This window comes from Cibotium barometz, chromosome 61 (assembly GCF_041138505.1).
Source record: "Cibotium barometz isolate CiBa-2024 chromosome 61, ASM4113850v1, whole genome shotgun sequence".
In the NCBI taxonomy this organism is placed as follows: domain Eukaryota; kingdom Viridiplantae; phylum Streptophyta; class Polypodiopsida; order Cyatheales; family Cibotiaceae; genus Cibotium; species Cibotium barometz.
Window position 1 is genome coordinate 34,649,547 of NC_141106.1, and position 19,048 is coordinate 34,668,594.

Sequence of the window (19,048 nt, forward strand, 5' to 3'; positions counted from 1 at the left end):
AAGCTTCTTGATGTGAAGCAATGAAGAGCTCTCACCTGTGGTTGCCATAGCAATATGCAACCTTTGTCAATGCCTGACTCCTTGCAAGATGTGCAAACATTGCACCAAAAGCACACAAAGTGCTTACATTTGTTCTCCCAAAGTTTATCTCCCACTGCGGAAGCACAAATGCAACTCTACTCCCACTGTATGTGATATAATCACCAAAATCTGGTTGCTGCAGATTTAGGACAGCACCTTAGATGTGCTCTGTTCCCCTTCCAAAGTACTGTACAACAGTACTAAGTGCTCACCAATGATGTACCAAACCTGTACCGGCAAGTACAGCAGCTGAAAATGAACCTTTCCCTCACTCAAATCAATGTACAGCCATGCCAAAACTTGTACAAAGTTGTACCAAATCTGTACCAACAAGTACAGCAGCAATAAATGCTCTCCTGGCTGTCCAAATGAGTGAAAATCAGACTTTTACAGTCCCCACCACTGCATACAACAGTCCCGAACAGAAATTGGGCAAAAGCCCCTTGACTGCAAGTGGATTTTTGAGGATTCAAGGCATAAAAGTCTTCCCTGCTGCTTTGCCAAGCTCAACAAGCATAAAATCTTGAAAAGCCCCTTGATTCAAGATCAATTTCTGATCATGAATGGTACATTAACGCACATGAAGGCATCCAGAGTCTTCGCAATGCTTCCCCCTGGCCACATATACATCCAATACATAAAAGCCCCTTGATTCACAGCCACATTGAGTGCTTGACAGGCATCAACACATTGCCCAAAGCATCAAATGCCAGTGCCTGCATGCAAATCAACCCAATCGGCACAAAAGTCCTTTGATTTGCACTCCAATTTCCTGCAATTTTGCCCCAAATGTGAGATTGCTCACATCATACAGCATGTATGAATGCCCAATGGCACAATTACATCAAAAGCCCCAAATTTTGACATCCAATTTCTTGCAAATTGATCCTGAATGTGACCAATGTCACCCAATTGTTGCCAGTTTTGCTCAAAAATTGAGCAATTTGGACCTGTACCTGCTCAATTGATGATTGGACATGCAAATTCCAAAATTGAAGCAAATACCTCAGGCAATTTCTGATTAATGTTGCAGAAAGGGGGTGTCGAATTTGCTGCTGCTGAAAGATTGTGCAGATGAAGGGCTCCTCAGGCGTGAGTATCTTCAAGCGTGCAGTACAGCAAACAAGGCCGACTGCAAGGAGGGCATTGCGTTGGGCTTTGAATACAGATCTCTTGTATCGGTCCCGCTCAAGCACAGTGCAGACTTCGAAGCTGCACTTCAAGCGATGTTCGTTTTTCCAATAGATATCGAGGAGTTGGAAGGCTGCGAAAGGAAGAATGCCGAGGGCGCAGTCAGCAGAAGCGCCAGCACAGCCTCTGCCGTGGCCACCGCTACACGCGACGGGGCCTGTTTGTTGACGCCTCCTCCGTCTAGTGGCCAGCGCTACACGGCGCCACGGGGAAGCTCCAGTGGATGCACGTGTCCTTCTCAGGCTTCGGAACGAGCTTTGCCAGTATGCACAACAGCTACCGATTGGAACGGAGCCTCTCCTGCACGGCGCATGACTCCTCCAGCTGCGTGCAAAAAATCCAGCACGGTGCCCGACTCCTCCTGTTGCGCACGAAAACTCCACATAAGCCTCAAGGCTGAGCGCCGCCCATTGTGGTTGCAGCACCGACTACTGGACCTGTTGCACTAATTGTAGAAGCATTTGCCCTGTTCTGCACACAGCAGCTTCACATGTGCCTTAGCACCTACACAAGCTTCTGTCCACGCAGCACACCCAGGTGACCAGTTCTGATGCAGCACGCACGTACAGTACACGCAGGCTCTGATACCAGTTGAAGGAGTGAGTTAGGGTTTCATGTGGGAGACTTACACAGAGAAGAAGAAGAGAGAGAGAGAGAGAGAGTTGTGGGGATAAGTCAACTCATCAAAAAGCATGAGTGTGTGACTCCCCTATCACACATGTATATTTGCTCTAGTACACATAGTGCACTTAGTACATTAAAAGTACTAAGTGTACTATGTCCTATACAACTTATGGGCTTGTACACACTATAAGGGTGGGCATAATGCCTTTACCCCAACACGCTTATTCCCTAAGTTGAGCATGCGCTATTATGGACCTTTTGTCAAAATACGCAGCGAAGATGATAACCAAATCTGAGACCACAAGAGCAAGTAGATTGCAGAACATAGACAGCACAAGAGAAGGAGAGATATGCGTGTAACTCTGCTCTATATACACAAGATCCCGAAGTGTAAACAAGATACGATGGCAAGGGGGCTATGGGGCCATTTTATATGGCCCCAAGAGAGCAGTCGGCTAGTAGAAGGGGCAGCTGATAGGGACTGTATTCTCCACGACCAGCAAATTGCACCAGTCGGCTAGCTGTATCAAGTCGGCCAGCAGCAGTGAGAGGTCGTGGACGTGAATGATCAGTCGGCCAGCTCATGGGCCCTCCTGCCAACACAAGGCAACCACCCAAGCCAAGAAAATAGGGAAAAATGGGGAAAAAATACGGGGAGTGAGGAAAAATGAGAAAACACCTACAAAGGGTGGGCACACCCACAACAGAGGCCCTGGTGTCTGATAAAGACAGGAGATGACTTCTAACACCCCCTCTCAGCTCCTGGCTGTGAAACCAACCCTAGGGAGCTAAAGTGCCGCCTGAGCATAGCGTGAGGTAGATACTTCGTGAAAAGGTCTGCCGCATTGTCCTCCGTCGAACAATAAAGTAGCAAGATGTCACCAGCCAAGATCTTCTCACGTACAAAGTGATACTGTATCTCTATGTGCTTGGTCCGGGCATGGAAGACCGGGTTCCGAGCAATAGCTATACAACTCTGGTTATCACAGTGGATGACTGTGGGCTCCTTCTGTGGAAACCCAATCTCGCCTAGCAGTCTCCGCAGCCACACAACCTCGCAAGCAGCGCCACAAGCAGCCCGGTACTCCGCCTCTGTCAAAGATAGGGCAACAGTTGGCCTTCAGTTTCTCTCTATCTGTGTCAGGCTTCTTCTCAGAAGACTTCTCTGGTGAAGCCTTCCCTTTGCCCTTGTTGTTATTCCGGCCTTTCGGCCGTTGGCCAGTTAAGGCCTCCGAACCTTCGCTGTGAGGAGGGTTTGTGAATCGTTCCTCCTGGTCCAAGACCATGGGCACAAGCTCCTCCCATGTAATGGTGAGCCTGCCCCACTAGTAATCAAAGAGGAGTAGAAAGCGGAATACTGAGCAAGCAAGTGGGACAGCAAAGTGATGGCCATATCTTCTGATGATATCTCCTTCCTAGCTTGGAGGACTTCTTGCTGAAGGGCCTGCAGCTCGTTAATGTGCTCACATAAGGAAAAAAAGGTACGAGGTAAAGTTTCCCGTTGCTATCGTGTGAAGTTCAAGAACTATTCACCGATGGATGCGAAGTGGATGGAGGAAGGTGACTTAGCAGATTCACCTTAGGTTTTGCAGCTTTTATCTCGATGCCTTTAGAGTTGGAGCCGACTCTTGTTACGGCTCATTCAGGTTGCAGAGCATGGGTCTAGAGCATTGTTTGATGCTCAAGAGGGGGGTAGCACCTCCGCTCCCTTGATACAGACAAGCTCAGATGACATCTAGAGGTCGCTTGGTGCAGCTTTTGTCTCACCCGAAGGTACTGATGGCTTACAGTACATCTGTTTATGGGACTTCTATGATATATGTGTACTAGTCACATTGAATGTTGTGGTTGTGTATGGTTCACAGTGGTATACAACTTGGACTATTACCACACCATTGGTTTGCAGTGAATGTTGCTACATATGCATGGCTTAGAGAGATTGGGACGCTGATCTTGCCATATTGTACATTTCACTTTGGATGTCTTGCTGTATCACCAGATTGCAATCGAGGACGCTTGCCATTTTTCAAGAGGGGGGTATGTCATGACCCTGTGAAAATGGGTGCAGCATAAGTGTGAGCATGGTGGTTGGTGAGCAAGATAAAAATTTAATTGTTCATACTTGGGTGCCCGGACAAATGGTAACATGTGTGGACATCCCCAAGTGTGAAGGGGGACCAAGGGATTTAATATTTTAATGTTTATAACCTTGGGTGGCCCCTAGGCATAAGTTTTAATAAACTTAAAAGGGCCCTAGGATTTTTATGGAGAGAAGGGGCTACTCCATTTTTGGAAGTACACGCCTCTCTCCCTTTTTTCTCTCTCTTGCTTTTGGAAAGAGTGAGGCTGGCTGAAGCGTGGATTGGCAGGCGTGGGAGTTTCTAGAAGAGAAAAGCGCATACAGGCCGGGCTGATTGCAGGCGTGGGAAAAAACAGATGCACAGAACTGGCTGGTGGGCTGTGCTGAAATCCACACAGCCTGGACTTCACAGACAGGCTTGCTTTTTGGGGAAAGTACACGGGCTGGTTGCTTTGCAGCAGAGAAGACAGGCGCAGACTGAACCCTTCCTTTTCTTCTTGGCTTTTGGAGGGCTGTCTGGCCTGCTGCGCAACAGTACACACAGGCGTCTACTAGATCTCTCTCCTTTTCTTGTGTGTTTGGCAAGGGACTAGCTGGCTATACTGCTGTCCATACAGGCAGAGCTGACATCGAAACGTGGACTGCAGGAAGGAGAACAAGGCTGGACAGCAAGTTCACCTTCAAGTGTTCTGTCTCTCTATCACGTCGAATCAGGTGTTGGACTGCAAGCGGCTACAAGACAAGAAGGCAGGACAGAGCGGGGCTTTTCCTCGTGTCTTTTCTCTCTTGTGGAAATCGACATAAAGATTGTAAGTTTCTCCAAATTTGTGAGCAAGTGGGACTGCAGGTGATGTCTTTTGAAGCCTCTCTTTTCACTGGCTCAAGATTGCTGTCGAGTGGTTCTCTCTAGCCCTTTGTGAGAGGAAGGGTTTGGTATTTCAGAGGGTGGAAACAGGACAAGTTTGTGGGCTGTTTTGCATGAGTTTGTGGACTGGTTTTCATGGTTGAGATTATGGTTATGTACATGGTTCAATCAGATGCTTATTCAAGGCCTCATGGATGTAGAGACTTAGCAGATTAGAGGTGATAACAGTGTGGTGCTCTTGGGACACAAGGCTGTGTAACTTCTATGCTAAGAGGTACTGAGGATTGGCAGATTGGACTTGCAGACATACGAGCCATGGATGCCATGTTGTAATCATCTAAATCCCTCCATTGAAATTGAATAAAGAAATACCGAAAGGGGCGCCAAGCTTTGGGGCCAACAGGTGTCGTTCTCCCTTTTGTTTTGGAAAACTCTAGCTCCTGTTTATTTGATTATTTGTCTGGACTACAATTGGATTGGGTGACTACTAGTCTACTGCACTTTGGTTTTAACTAGAGACCGGTTTCAGAAACCTCTTGTAAACGTGTAAAAACAGCCAATAATGGCCTTTACAACAGTCGCCCAGCTCCTGTTGAGGCTCTATTCACTCCATCCAAGCCCTGTTCTTAGCAGAGTAGCACAAAAACAGTCCCAACAGCCATGCGCCAGCTTCTGGAAACAAATCTAACAACCTGCAGCCCTGTAGATGCAGTTGGCCAGCCCTGTAGAGAGAGAAAGAGAGAGAAATAGCAGCCAGCCAATCCTGGGACTCTTGCTCTTGGCATGTACTCCACCTGTAGCTCATGCAAATGAGTAAACTTGCTGTTTTTCTTGTCCAAACAGCTCCTAACAGCCCACGCTTTTCAGATGAGTGCTCTACAAGTCAAGGCTTGCCCACTTCTTTTTTTTTTTCCCGGAAAGAGACTTCTATTAAGTATGAGAAAAACATACAACAATCACAGCTATAAGCCGGAAGAGAATAGAATCACCCCAATATGTAAGGTAATTTCAACCACCGAGGAGCATCATGATGCCATGTAAGACCTGTGGTACTAGAGAAAAAGAAGATGCCATGGTCCCATTCCGGCATAAATATTACACGCTTCGTCTGCGCAGAACGATAGGTCCTCTGAATGCGAGCCCAAGTAGCCATAAGAGTGGGGATGATATCACCCCATATAGTACTAATGCATTGAGACCCAAAAATTTGGACATCCTCAATAGCCTCCGTGCATCTAGCTCTCCAAATCTGCCATGCTGTAATACTGGCAATAATCTTCCAACTGGTGTCAATCCTCTGTCTAGGGAGTGTATATCATAGTGAGGAACATCCTACAATAAACCATGCTGGGCAATACCTCTACGAATGAAAAAAACAGAATCTGTACCACTGCCCTCATAAAAAAGTTGTGGACCGGACTGGGAGAGCCAAGCAACTGCCCCCCAAGTCACATGCATGGCTCGGCCACTCAATTTGCCCATAAGTTGGGCTACAGGACCCCAAATCTGCTGTGCAATGCTGCATCCCCATAGACAATGTTGTATGGACTTAGAATCTGCCGCACATCTAGGACATGAAGGTGCTACACCGAAAACTGATCTCCACTAATTGGTGGGGAGACCACCATGTAAGAATAACCAAAAGAAATGAGAGATCTGGCTCCTTCTGTATGAGTGCCAAAGTCTATGCCAATATCTGCGCTGTATCACTGGAGAAATATCATAGCTCTCCCAATGAGGTCTGAGAGTAGGGATCCTATGCATCTGTCGAGTGAGGAGAAGCCTGGCATTCTGAACAGTGAAACTGAAAAAAGGAAAGCTTTTCAAAGGATTGAAGGCATCAATCCACTCTCACTCTCCTCGATCCCACTGAAGATATCTGATAGGACTGCCACCATATAGCCACAAACACCAAGAGCCATGAGTCACTATGTGAGGAGAAGGGTCAATGAACTAGTGCTTCCCTGAGCGACCAACAATTCTCACTGGACTAAGCCTAGTATTTGGTATGATCTCCTCCATACTACATCTCCTCAATCTCCCACCAGGCATGATAGAATAAATGAGGAAATCTGTATTCTCCTGGCCTGGGAGAGCAATGACCTGCAGAGGTATGCCTATCCTCGAAAAAACTCCCAGCTAACTTGGATGATAGTCTCTGTGAAAGGTCCCAGAAAGCCACTCATGCGGAATAGCTGCATCAATCTGATCAATACGAATGCGAGAGTCCCTAAGATGCTGAGTGGATGCAACTCTCCGATCCTCCGGAAGACTCTTAAAGGTCTTCCAAGCAAGAACTCTGTATGCGCATCTCTCCCATCCTGACCATTGCATATAACGAGATGCACCAAGTGGCCGACCAGCCTCATCCCTAATGAACTCGTTCCACATAATAGGTTGTCGGTCAGCCTCGTCCAAAGACCTAGGAAGCTTTTGTCGCAAAAAATATCTCATGCTTCTCCATGCTCTGACAATGGCTGCAATAAGAGGGGAAGATGGTGCCCTATTATCAGCCTCTGTGAACAAAAAACGTGTGTTGGGCATCCAGTCTCTCCCGACCCTAGTTGTACAACAGGAAATCTGAGAGAAGAAAAAATCCTTCCAAGGCTCAGTGCCTGGTAGGAAACCTCTGACCACAAGTTTGCAAAGCAACGCCCTGCACTGAACATCTGGATCGATAATATTCAAGCCCCCCTCTCTTTTGGGCTGAATAACTGTGAGCCAAGCTACCTTGGCACGAGTGTTTGAGGTGCCATCCAAGCCCGACCAGAGAAAATTGTGGATCAATCTCCGCAATTGCCCAATGTACGCACGAGAGAAGCACCAACAAGAGGCAATAAACCAAGCTGAGGCAAGCCCTGATTAGCCACCAAAGCTTTGGAGGCTAAATCTAATCTCCTGGAGCTCCAATGGAGGAGCCTCTTCCGGACACTCATAAGTACCGAAGCAAACTGCTCTGCAGGAGAAATATCAATCCCAACTTGGCATCCCAAATATCTAGCAGTGCATCCTCTACGGATCCAAGGAAAAATCAAGCTCTGCACCCCAATCAACTCTTGGTGAATCACTAACCCAAAAACCAACAGATTTGTGCCAATTTATGGGTGCCCTTGTTGCCAAACAGAACTCCTCTAGTGCTACCCGGAAGGAACATAAGCATATATGTGAAGCCTCCAAAAACAAGGCTGTGTCATCAGCTAACTTAGAGTCAACCAACTCCTCATGACTATGAAGAGGCAACCTCAATCTTGAAATACCAGCAGTGGAGCGGAGAAAGATGCTCATGGCCTCTGCAACTATGATATATAATAAAGGGGCTAATGGGCAGCCCTGTCGTACTGAAACCGCTCTCCTCTATCACCGCAAGCAAGAACTCTATTGTGGGCATCACGATACATGCATGAAACTCCCTTGATCCATCTCTGAGTGAAGCCCATATGACTAAGAGTACCTTCAAGGAAGTCCCAATCCACTCTATCATAGGCCTTCTCAAAATCCAAGAGCAGAATGGCTAAGGGCTGATTGCTCGCTTTAGCCCATTCGACGGCCTCCCAAAACGAGAAAATGTTATCAAAGATGCTCCTGCCGTGTAAGAATCCATTCTGGGTATCATGAATAACATCCTGCAAAATTGGTTGCAACCTGATGCTCACTGCCTTAGCAAGAATCTTATTGGCAGTCCCAAGTAAGGTGATAGGTCTCCACTGGCCAATCAATGTCTTATCCCCGCTCTTAGGAATAAGATAAATAAGCCCCTCAGTGAGAGAAGAAGGCATAGAACCTGTGTCCCACATCTCCTGCAAAGCCGATGTTAGCTCAGCCCCAATCTCATCCCAAAAAGTAGTGAAAAAAACAGGGGAGAAGCCATCCTTCCCTGGACACTTACCATGAGGTAAGGCACGAAGAGCATGACTGAACTCCTGCATAGAAAAAGGGGCATCCAGAGCGGCACACATCTCCTCAGTGATCAAATGTGGCAATGCATTCCAAACCTTCCTTTGTGCCCTGTGTCTCAAATCAGAATGCAGTCAGCACTAAGAAGCTGGCAATAGAAATCGGTGGCAATCTGTCTAACCATAAGAGGATATGAGTGAAGAGTGCCATGTGAATCTTGCAGCTGCCTAACACTATCTCTAGCATGAGATGGGCCGTGAGAAGCAAAGAAATGTTTGTTACATCTGCCACCCATCTGTGTCCAAAAGGATTCCTGGGCATGGAAATGGTACTCCGCGCGCTGCCCAAGAGAGTGATGAAGTTCTGCTCTAACAGTACATAAAGAATCTGCAACCCATTGAGCATGAGGATGTTTCTCGTGCTCTTTCTGCAAGGCAACCAATCTACGTCTAATAGCCCTTTCTAAGTCCAAGGCCTCTTGCCTCTTAGACAGGGCACATGTTTGATAAAAGTCACTAATATCACAGAGAGCAAAGGCCAGGCTTTGAGAGGCCTGTAAGAAGTCATGAGATCTCCAAATATCAAGCATACGACGCGATAGTTCTGCATCTGAAAACAAATGATCAGGGATGCGTACATGGGGTGCTGATCCATGGCAATTCGGAATACATAAAATCACTGGGCAATGATCCGATTTGGAGGTGCCTGTAGCAATCAATGTATGTCCACCTCTGTCAAGCACCCAATCATCCACATAAAATCTGTCTAACCGTGCATAGATACATCCTACATCTCTTCTCCTGTTAGACCATGAATAAAGAAGAGTGGATGGACTCCTCAAAATGTCATCCTCATGCCAACAATCTCTACCATGAATGGAGAGTATAAACCTCTCCCAAGACGCTCTTTCAAGAGGATGCACCAAGCCCTCATGTCCACCTCTTTTATCCGTTGGCATCTCAACCATGTTAAAATCCCCACCAATAATCCAATGGTCGGTAAGAGGCATCAATGTAGTGAGAGATTTCCAAAAGGCAATCCTCTCACCTCTATGGTTAGGAGCATAGAGGTTGAAAATACCAATGCATGTAGTACCCTGCATAAGAAGGATCCACTGCGCTCTCGCAGGCAAAATGACACCATGTCCAATGATGCAAGGCAAGATCAAAGCTGAAACAGAGCAAACACCACCCTTGGTACCAAGAGCCGGTGACCAAAAGGTGTGTCCCGAGAGAAGCTTGCATGATCTCCCACGCTGACTAGCATCCAGTTTATGCTCTTGCAAGAGCAATATATCCATAGGTCCACCTGTGACTGCACAATGAAGCTGGGTTTTTACAATTTGTTTCCGTCGACGCGAAAAAAACCCCCAAGACTCTGAATGTTCCAAGAGACAATCCTCATAAAGACTCAGAGTAGGAACGACCAGATCTCGTGGTCGACGAAGGACCCCCTTTAGAGGCGGAAGTACGTCTCGCAGCAGAAGGCCTTTGATGGGTAGGACCACGCCGCCTCCTAGCATGTCCCCTCAATCTAGGACAATCTCTAGCAATGTGACCCTGTCGACGACAAATCCGACACTGGTCAGGTCTGCCTGCAATCTCCATCCTTTGGCGAAAATGAGTTCCGTCAGGTCTTTGAAGCATAACATGATCATCAGTAATCGATGGATCAGGAACAAGCACAAGGACTCGGGGTACACCATCAAGAGTGGCGGTCTCGCAGAAGCTGAGGCGGGAGAGCTCGGGAGGATTGGTACCTCTAGAACCTGGCCAAAGGATGTCCCTATGGAAGCTAAAAGCTTCCAATAGGACCGAGGCAGAGCAGGTAACTGTAGTGAGACCGGGGTAAGGCGCTGATCCTCCACCACTGGATCAAAGCCCACCTGGTACTGAAAGAAGAAAATCTTCCTAGGACCAAGAGGAAAGGGGTTGCTAGCCAAAGCCTGAGAAGTCGCTTCTAAAGAATGAAAGTCCACCTGGAAGAAGCCTCGAGCAAGTAAACGAGTATCCTGAAAGTGCACAATCAGCTCCGAAGGGAGAGCTGCTAGAAGCCATTCACGGGCCTGCGAACGAGAGGGGTGGGAACCATAAACTCTCGCAACAAGGGTAGTCTGGACCTCAAGGTCAATGTCGTGTTGAAGAGAGGCGAGCTCGTCTTGTAAAAAATTGATGATTCTCCCGGCCAGTGGGGGTGATGATAGATTGGCTGCGGCAGAAAAAGCCATAAGACCAGTCAAGAAAAGTGGGCGGCGGACTTGAATCCAGATAAAATAGCTGTTGGGAAAACGGGAGCAGAGGAAGGGGGGCAAAGGCGGGGAGCAGCTAGGGAAGCAAGGGCAAAGGGGCAGGCGGGGGCAACAGAGGGGTAGGCGGGGATTGAAGAAGGCAGGGGGCGGGCAGCAAAGGGGGGCTGGCGGGGGCAGCAAAAGGGGCAGGCAAAGGCAGGCGGGGGGTAGCAGAGGGGCTGACGAAGTAGCTGAAGGGCAGGCGGGGCAGCAAAAGGGGGGCTGGCGGGGCAGCAAAAGGGGTAGGCGAAGGCAGGCAGAGGGGCTAGCGGGGGCAGCTGAAGGGCAGGCGGGGACTGAAAGGCAGGCGAAGGGGGGTTGCAGAAGTTGGGCAGGCGAAGGCAGGCGGGAGCACCAAAGAAGCAGGCGGAGGCAACAGAGGGCAGGCGGGGGCAGCAGCGCAGGTTCACGTCACTTCAGCCGGCTTGCCCACTTTGGCCCTCCGACACCCAGAATAGCAGCTCGTGGAGCTATTTGGGAGTGCCCGGGTGCCCATCTCTCATAATTGGCCTTGGTTCATTAAAAATAGTCCAGCCTAATGTGAACTCACTTATAAAATTATAAGTGTGTCCTCCCACACTTTGAGTGAATGTGAACCTTGCACCCAATAAACCTTAGTAACATGAAATAATGAATAAATTGGGTTAAGTGTGCACACTTACCACCTGAAAAACACAAAAGGAAACCATATGAGTCCCAAAGAGGTGTGCACACGTGTATCCACGGGTTGTCCAGGGGCCTAGGCGTCCCCAGTGCCCGTGGACATTCACAAGCAAAATGCCAAGCAATGTCCAAGCATCAAAAACAAGTCATCCATGCATGTGCAACTCACATACATATGCTGGTGCACAAACATAGTGGATGAAATCTCCCAACTTACATCTTGTACATCCAACTAGCCCGTTCACAGGTGTCGTCCACACAGGACCAAAAAGTACTCACCAGGGTAACCACCCTTCCATGAGTCCAGAGTCACTCACTAGGGTTACCACCCTTCCATGAGTTCATAAATCATGCCAGCCACCACGATACAAATCCTTCCATGGAGCCCTTCCTCATGTATTCAATCATGACATCATTCCAGACGTTTGCCAGAGAAGTGGTGACACTTCACCTTCTGACATACGATGCATTGCCTAACAAAAGCATCAACATCTCTTCTCAAGGTCTGCCAATAAAAGAAAGCCTCAACTGCCTTTACCGTGGCGTCAATACCTCTATGACCTGCATACGGCGGAGTATGACTTTCAATCATAACCTTGAGTCGTAACTGCTTGGTAACACATAGTCTACCACAAAAAGCCATCCCTGAGAGTGTAATGATCATGCCACTGATCCTCAGACATCTGATCATAGACCCTTCCAAAATCCTCATCCTGGGCATACTGCTCTTTCATCTCATCAAGCTCATGATGATAAGCAAGTGAAACTGCTGAGACTTGCGGCTTGCGTGACAAAGCATCTGCCACAACATTCTTTTTGCCTTCCACATGGACAATCTGAAAGTGGAACATAGACAAAAAGTTGGCCCATCTCATATGCTTCTCAGAAAGTTTAGTTTGCGTGAGGAACGCGAGGTTTGATGATCTGTCTGCACAGTGAAATCTGAAGGCAATGAAGTGTTAGGGTTAGGGTTTACAGAAGCTTCAAGCAGGCGTGGAAACCAACAGAGAGAGAGAACACGACTTCAGTATAATGCTTGATGCAAAAAGTGAAGTACAATAGCCACATAATAGTGACCCTAAAGATAAGTGTTCACATGTCCGGCCATAAAATGTGCCGGGTGGACCAAAACACTTATAAACTGCATATAAGTGAAACTGAGCTAAACTGGGGGAAAAAACCTCCACTAACTGAAGTAAAAAGTGCCCCAGTAATCTACTGATGATCACTAGCACTCCTCTGGGTGCATACACAGCATAAAACCCAACAAACCCCCCTGGAGTGATATGTGATCACTGTACATCATCCACCAAAAGGAAACAAATTCAAAGCACTGCGGAATGCTTCAAATTTCGGACGTGGTAATGCCTTGGTGAAGATGTCTGCCACATTCTGATCTGTAGGACAGTAGATCAGACTGATATCTCCTGCCTGGAGTCTCTCCCGAACAAAATGATAGTGAATCTCAATGTGTTTCGTGCGAGCATGAAACACAGGATTCCTGGCCACAGCAATGGCACTCTGACTATCAGTATAGATAGGTGTAGGCTCCTCCACTGAAATATCCATATCAGTCATGAGACGACGCAGCCAAACACACTCAACAGTAGTAGTGTAGGCTGCTCTGTACTCTGCCTCACAAGACGAAGTGGCCACTGTGGTCTGTTTCTTGCTTAGCCAAGAAATGCATGAAGAGCCAAGAAAGATACAATTTCCACTAGTGGAATGTCTGGTATCAAAATCACTAGCCCAATCTGAATCACTGTAAGCGTATAACTGCATGTCACCCCCCTCAGGATAAAGCAATCCAAGAGACAAGGTACCCTGCAAATAACGGAATACATGCTTCACAGCTTGCCAATGTGACAACCGCGGGCTGTGCATAAATCTGCTCAACTGAGAGACTGCATACTGAATATCTGGCCTTGTATTACACAAGTAAATAAGGCACCCAACAGCCTGAGCATATGTAGTGGCATCAAAGGAAATACTGTCATCTTGTAGTTACAGTTTCATCCCAGGCTCCATAGGAGTACTAATAGGCTTGCAATCCTGAAATTTAAACTTCTCCAGAAGTTTAGCAACATAACGTGATTGCAACAACCCAATGCCTCTGTTATCCTGCACAAACTGTATGCCCAAATAGTAATGTACAAGCCCCAAGTCAGACATGTCAAATGTCCTATTGCAGTATCTCCTTAAAAGCTGCAATTTTGTCATCATTTGATCCCATGAGCAAGAGATCATCCACATAAAGACTGATGACCAGCAGATCTGTCTCTTCTTTCTTTACATACAGAGTGGCTTCTGATGGACTGTTCACAAATCCCTGAGTGAGTAGAAAAGCATCTATTTTTGCATACCAAGCTCGTGGAGCTTGTTTCAAACCATACAAGGCCTTTTTCAGCCTGCAAACTTTCCCCTCATGACCATGTTCTGCAAATCCCATGGGCTGAAATACATAAACTTCCTCCTCGAGGTCCCCATGTAGGAATGCAGTCTTTATGTCCAACTGGTGAACAACCCAACCACGATGTGCAGCCAATGCAATGACACACCTAAGTGTCGACATACGGGATGTAGGAGCAAATGTCTCCTCATAATCAATGCCCTTCTTCTGTGCATAGCCCTTTGCAACTAGATGGGCTTTGTACCTGTTTATCAAAAAACCCAATAGCAAAAACCTTGAAAATAACTGTACTCCATTGAATACAGTTCACCCAAATATGCCTGCTCTCTCAATCCTCTGAATGTGCAGCTCAATGCACCAATGACTGAGTAGAGCAGCAAGTGGCGTACACAATGCCAAAATGCCCCAAAAATGCCCAAATTTGCTGCACCCAAACTTTGCAAAAAAACCTGTATAGTTCTTTGCTAGAAAGTCTGCCTGTTGTGCCTGTATATTTTCACAGAGAAAATAATATTGCCCAAAAACAGAATTTTTAATGCTTACCACAGATTGACTGAGTAGCTTGTGGTACTTCTGCAGGTACAGTCCACCAAAGAGCAAGTACAGTTGATTGTACTGTGCAGGTACAGTCCACCAAAGAGCAAGTACAGTTGACTGTACTGTGCAGGTACAGTCGACTTGTACTACACAGGACTGATGGAGGCTGCAGGCAGATTCTGTGGAGGTACTGAAGGTACTGTGCAGGTACTGTGGTCGACTCTGACAGGTACGGAAGCTGCACAGTGTCGAGCTGCACAAAGTTTAGCAAGGCGACCAGGTACTGTAAACAGGCTGACAGGTACAGTAGGGTGCTGCAACGTTGAGGCGACCAGGTACTGTATACGGGCTGCAGCAGTCGACTGAGTACAGTCGACAGCAACCAGCGTTGACAAGAGCAAGACGTCCAGCGTTGAGGCGACCAGGTACAGATGCTGACAGCTGCGAACAGTTACAGAAGGCTGCAGGCGAACAAGTGCAGTCGGCAGCTGTACGATTTGCAGGCGGCGCACAGGTGTACGGGCAGCAACAAAAACGTACGGAGTTGTACGGGCAGCAGCAATAGTAACCTAGCAGTGTACGGGCAGGGCAAGGCAAGCCTTCAAGGCTCTGATACCAAATGAAGGCAATGAAGTGTTAGGGTTAGGATTTACAGAAGCTTCAAGCAGGCGTGGAAACCAAGAGAGAGAGAGAACACGACTTCAGTATAATGCTTGATGCAAAAAGTGAAGTACAATAGCCACATAATAGTGACCCTAAAGATAAGTGTTCACATGTCCGGCCATAAAATGTGCCGGGTGGACCAAAACACTTATAAACTACATATAAGTGAAACTGAGCTAAACTGGGGGAAAAAACCTCCACTAACTGAAGTAAAAAGTGCCCCAGTAATCTACTGATGATCACTAGCACTCCTCTGGGTGCATACACAGCATAAAACCCAACAAAATCAGCCCCAAGCAAATAGTGTTTCCATGTAGAAAGAGCATGAATTACAGCCAACATCTCTTTCTCATAAACCTGTAAATGCTTCTCGGCAGTCTGTAATATACGAGTCTCATAGGCTATCACATGTCCTGCCTGCATGAGAACTGCCCCAATGCTGTTCCCACATGCATCACACTGGACAACAAAAGCCTTTCGGAGATCCGGTAATACCAATACGGGATCCGAAGTAAGCTTTTCTTTAAGCTTTTAAGGCTGCAATTTTCCGATCAGCCCATCGAAACGGAGTTCCCTTCTTTGTTAAAGCATGAAGGGGCGAAGCAATCTCAGCAAAATACCGTATGTATCGCCTGTAATAGGAACACAAGCCCAAAAAGCACGTATGTACCGCCTGTAATAGGAACACAAGCCCAAAAAGCTGCATACATCTTGCACGGTCCTCAAATCTGGCCAATTGAGAATTGCTTCCACTTTCGATTGCTTCCTATTTGGTGTCCTATTTTAGCCTCTAGGGCTGACCATGTTAGTCAGAGGGGCTGGTCACCCCTCACTCATATTTTACCCATATTTATTTCCCATTTATTGTCTTGGGTATTTTTCCCTGCCAAACGAGCTTTAAACTGGGCATCATCTTCCTCTTGACTTGGCATGTCTTCTGGCTGCGTTACATCCTCATAACGTGCATCTTCTGCAGCCTGTTCTCCTACAAGTACATCCTCAGATTCAGTCCTCTCAGAAGTGGTCTCCTGCTCTTTGTTAGACATCATCCCCTACTTGCTTGCTTCCTATTTGGTGTCCTATTTTAGCCTCTAGGGCTGACCATGTTAGTCAGAGGGGCTGGTCACCCCTCACTCATATTTTACCCATATTTATTCCCCATTTATTGTCTTGGGTATTTTTCCCAGTCGTGGAGGTCTTTTGCTCCAGTCGGCTGCCTACATGTAGTAATATATATAGCCGGCATGCCTCCCTCATATTTCACTGTTTGCATTGCTTGCCTAGCTTGTTTAGATGCAGTCCCTCACATACGAGGTTCTCCCCTCTTGCTCGGGACATGTATTCCTTTTGGTGATGATATTGAGAGCAGGTTTTCACTTGTGTTTCCTCTCTCTCTCTCTCTCTCTCTCTCTCTCTCTCTCTCGTGTGTTTCCACTTTCCCTCTTTCCGCTGCACATTCTATCATGGTATCAGAGCGCCGGTGATTTCTCAGCGTTGGATGCTCCCTCCTCTACCACTTCAGTTCTGCGTTTTTTTGCCCATGTGCAGATCTGCATTTTTTTTTCTCCTGTTGAAGCTTGCGTTTCAGATTTTCAAGGGCTGATTCATCACCACTTCAGTGGGCTGCAGTTTCTTCTCTTCAGGGCGTTAGTTTGCAGCCTTTAGGCAGCCTGATAGGGGCGTTTTTTTTGGACAGCATACCTGTCCTTCTTGGCGGCACCTTCCAGGGTTCTCAGGCGTTTTTTTTTTCAGGTCTGGGCAGCAACATAGCTGTCCCAAACAGGCTGCGTTTTTGGCCTGTTTGGGCTTGCTTTCCCAGCCCTGATCTTGGAGCTCTTTGGGCTCCCTTTTGCCTGTACCTTCTGGTTATCCCCCCCCCCCCCCCCCCCCCCCCCCCCCCCCGATTGTTCTCTGCAGCAGTTCTTGATCTGAGGCTTCAGCGTTTCCATATTTAGCCTATTCTACAGCCCCTTATACCTCTGCATTTTTAGATTTGTAGCCATGGTTGCTGCGTTTTTCTGAACCGATCTTGCTGGTAGCTCTACCTTCATTTGGGCTTCATCTGTTGGACCCGAAGGTACCTTCTCTTCAACGTTTTTCCTCATAGGAGGTGTGGTCATTGGTTGACTGACCTGGATTTTCAGGTTTGTAGCCCTTGTTTGGCTGCGTTTTCTTCTCCAGTGGACACAAATCACTTGCAGAGGGGGTTTCTTGTTTGGATTGTCTCTTTGGAGGCAGTTTGGTACTTGAGGAGGATTCTGAATTTCAGAGTTCAGTCAGCGTTTTGCTGATTATGGAGCATCTATACCTGTGTTTTGTTCCTGGCCTACACGGTTTCCCGGTTTGTAAATGTTCCTTGCCTTCTGTTGGCGGTGGAGTGCTATTTTTGCTGGATAGCGGTGTTTTGGCTGCGTTTTGCTCCCCATAGGAGTTTTCTACACTTAGAGGGGGCCTTTCTCCAGCTTCTTCACTTGAGGATCAATTTCGGGAGCTGTGTTGTATGTGTGGAGACTTTCTTCTGTGATGAACTATGTCGTGGAGTTATGAGAGAGAGTGTTGCCTCCCTACAAAGGTTTAGGCCCTCCACCCATTATGTCACGTGCACACCCGTGCCATGGCTAATCCTCTGCGTGTACATCGTTAATCCTTGATTAATCATCTATTAATTCAGCAGTAAGGTCAGAAGTGGTAGCATAAGTACCATCTTCATCAGTAGCATCAGAAGCATCATCAGTAGCAGCATCATCCTCAGCAGAAGCCTCAGCTTCATTAGCTGGATCATCATCATCATCACCATCACCATCACTATCATCATCAAGGGGCTAGATGACCTGTCGGCAGCCAGTAGCACACAGTCGGCTGCCAGCAGACAGTCAAGGCAAGAGGCGGCAGCAGCCAGAATAGGCATGGCAACATGGTGGACAGCATTTAAGGCTAAGCACCTTGGCTCATACCGTTCATGTCCATAGCAGGCCAACAGCCATGGTAGCTGGCCGACTGCATCCCAAATACATATATAATCAAAAGCCATCATTTCAGTCATAATCATCAAGTGCATTCAGCATTCTGAAGTAGAAGTCATCATCCATCATGTAGAAAGGGCCAGATGTCAACCCCTTTGGGGCTGACCAAGGGCCCAAACATGTACAAGCATTCATGCAGCCTTTTTGTACCATATTAAAATACAGAAAACCATGACAACAATCTCTCTCTTCTTCTCTCTCCTCTGTCTTAATCATGTTTAATTAGCATCAATGTTCTTAATGAGGCTTAGGGATGTGGATCAGTACAGCAAGGCTTCCGCGCATGCAACACATTAGCTCTAGATTCAAGATATTCTTTGATGCCATAGGGAGGCACCAAGAGGTTTATATCATGGCCCCATCCTCTGTCAATAACACAGGAGTTGTGTGTTTCTCCTTACTACATTGTATACACATGGATACGTAGTACGTAGACCCTGCTTTTTTCTTTTCATGTTGTTTTGACATCCAGTTTACACGGATTACATGTAACATCTGTTTGGTCTCATCGACCCTTTGAGTCTCTAGTAGACATTAATGTGATCTTTCTTTCTTTCTTTCTCCAATTTGAATGAAGACCAAGTAGCTCAAGGTGTGGTGCTTCTTACACTGCACATTACTGCATGGGGATGTTTGTGAGCATCCCCATTGACAAACCCCATGATGATGGTTTGAAGCCATCACTGCGTAACAATTTTTGTGTGCATCAGCCAAAGCATTTGGAGATGCA

At 47.1% G+C, this 19,048-nt stretch overlaps 1 protein-coding gene across 1 annotated transcript in view; it reads left to right on the plus strand.

The window, feature by feature from the left end:
* Positions 1-19,048, plus strand: part of LOC147604827 (uncharacterized) — a 55,518-nt gene that overhangs the window by 35,113 nt on the left and 1,357 nt on the right. The window lies entirely within an intron of this gene.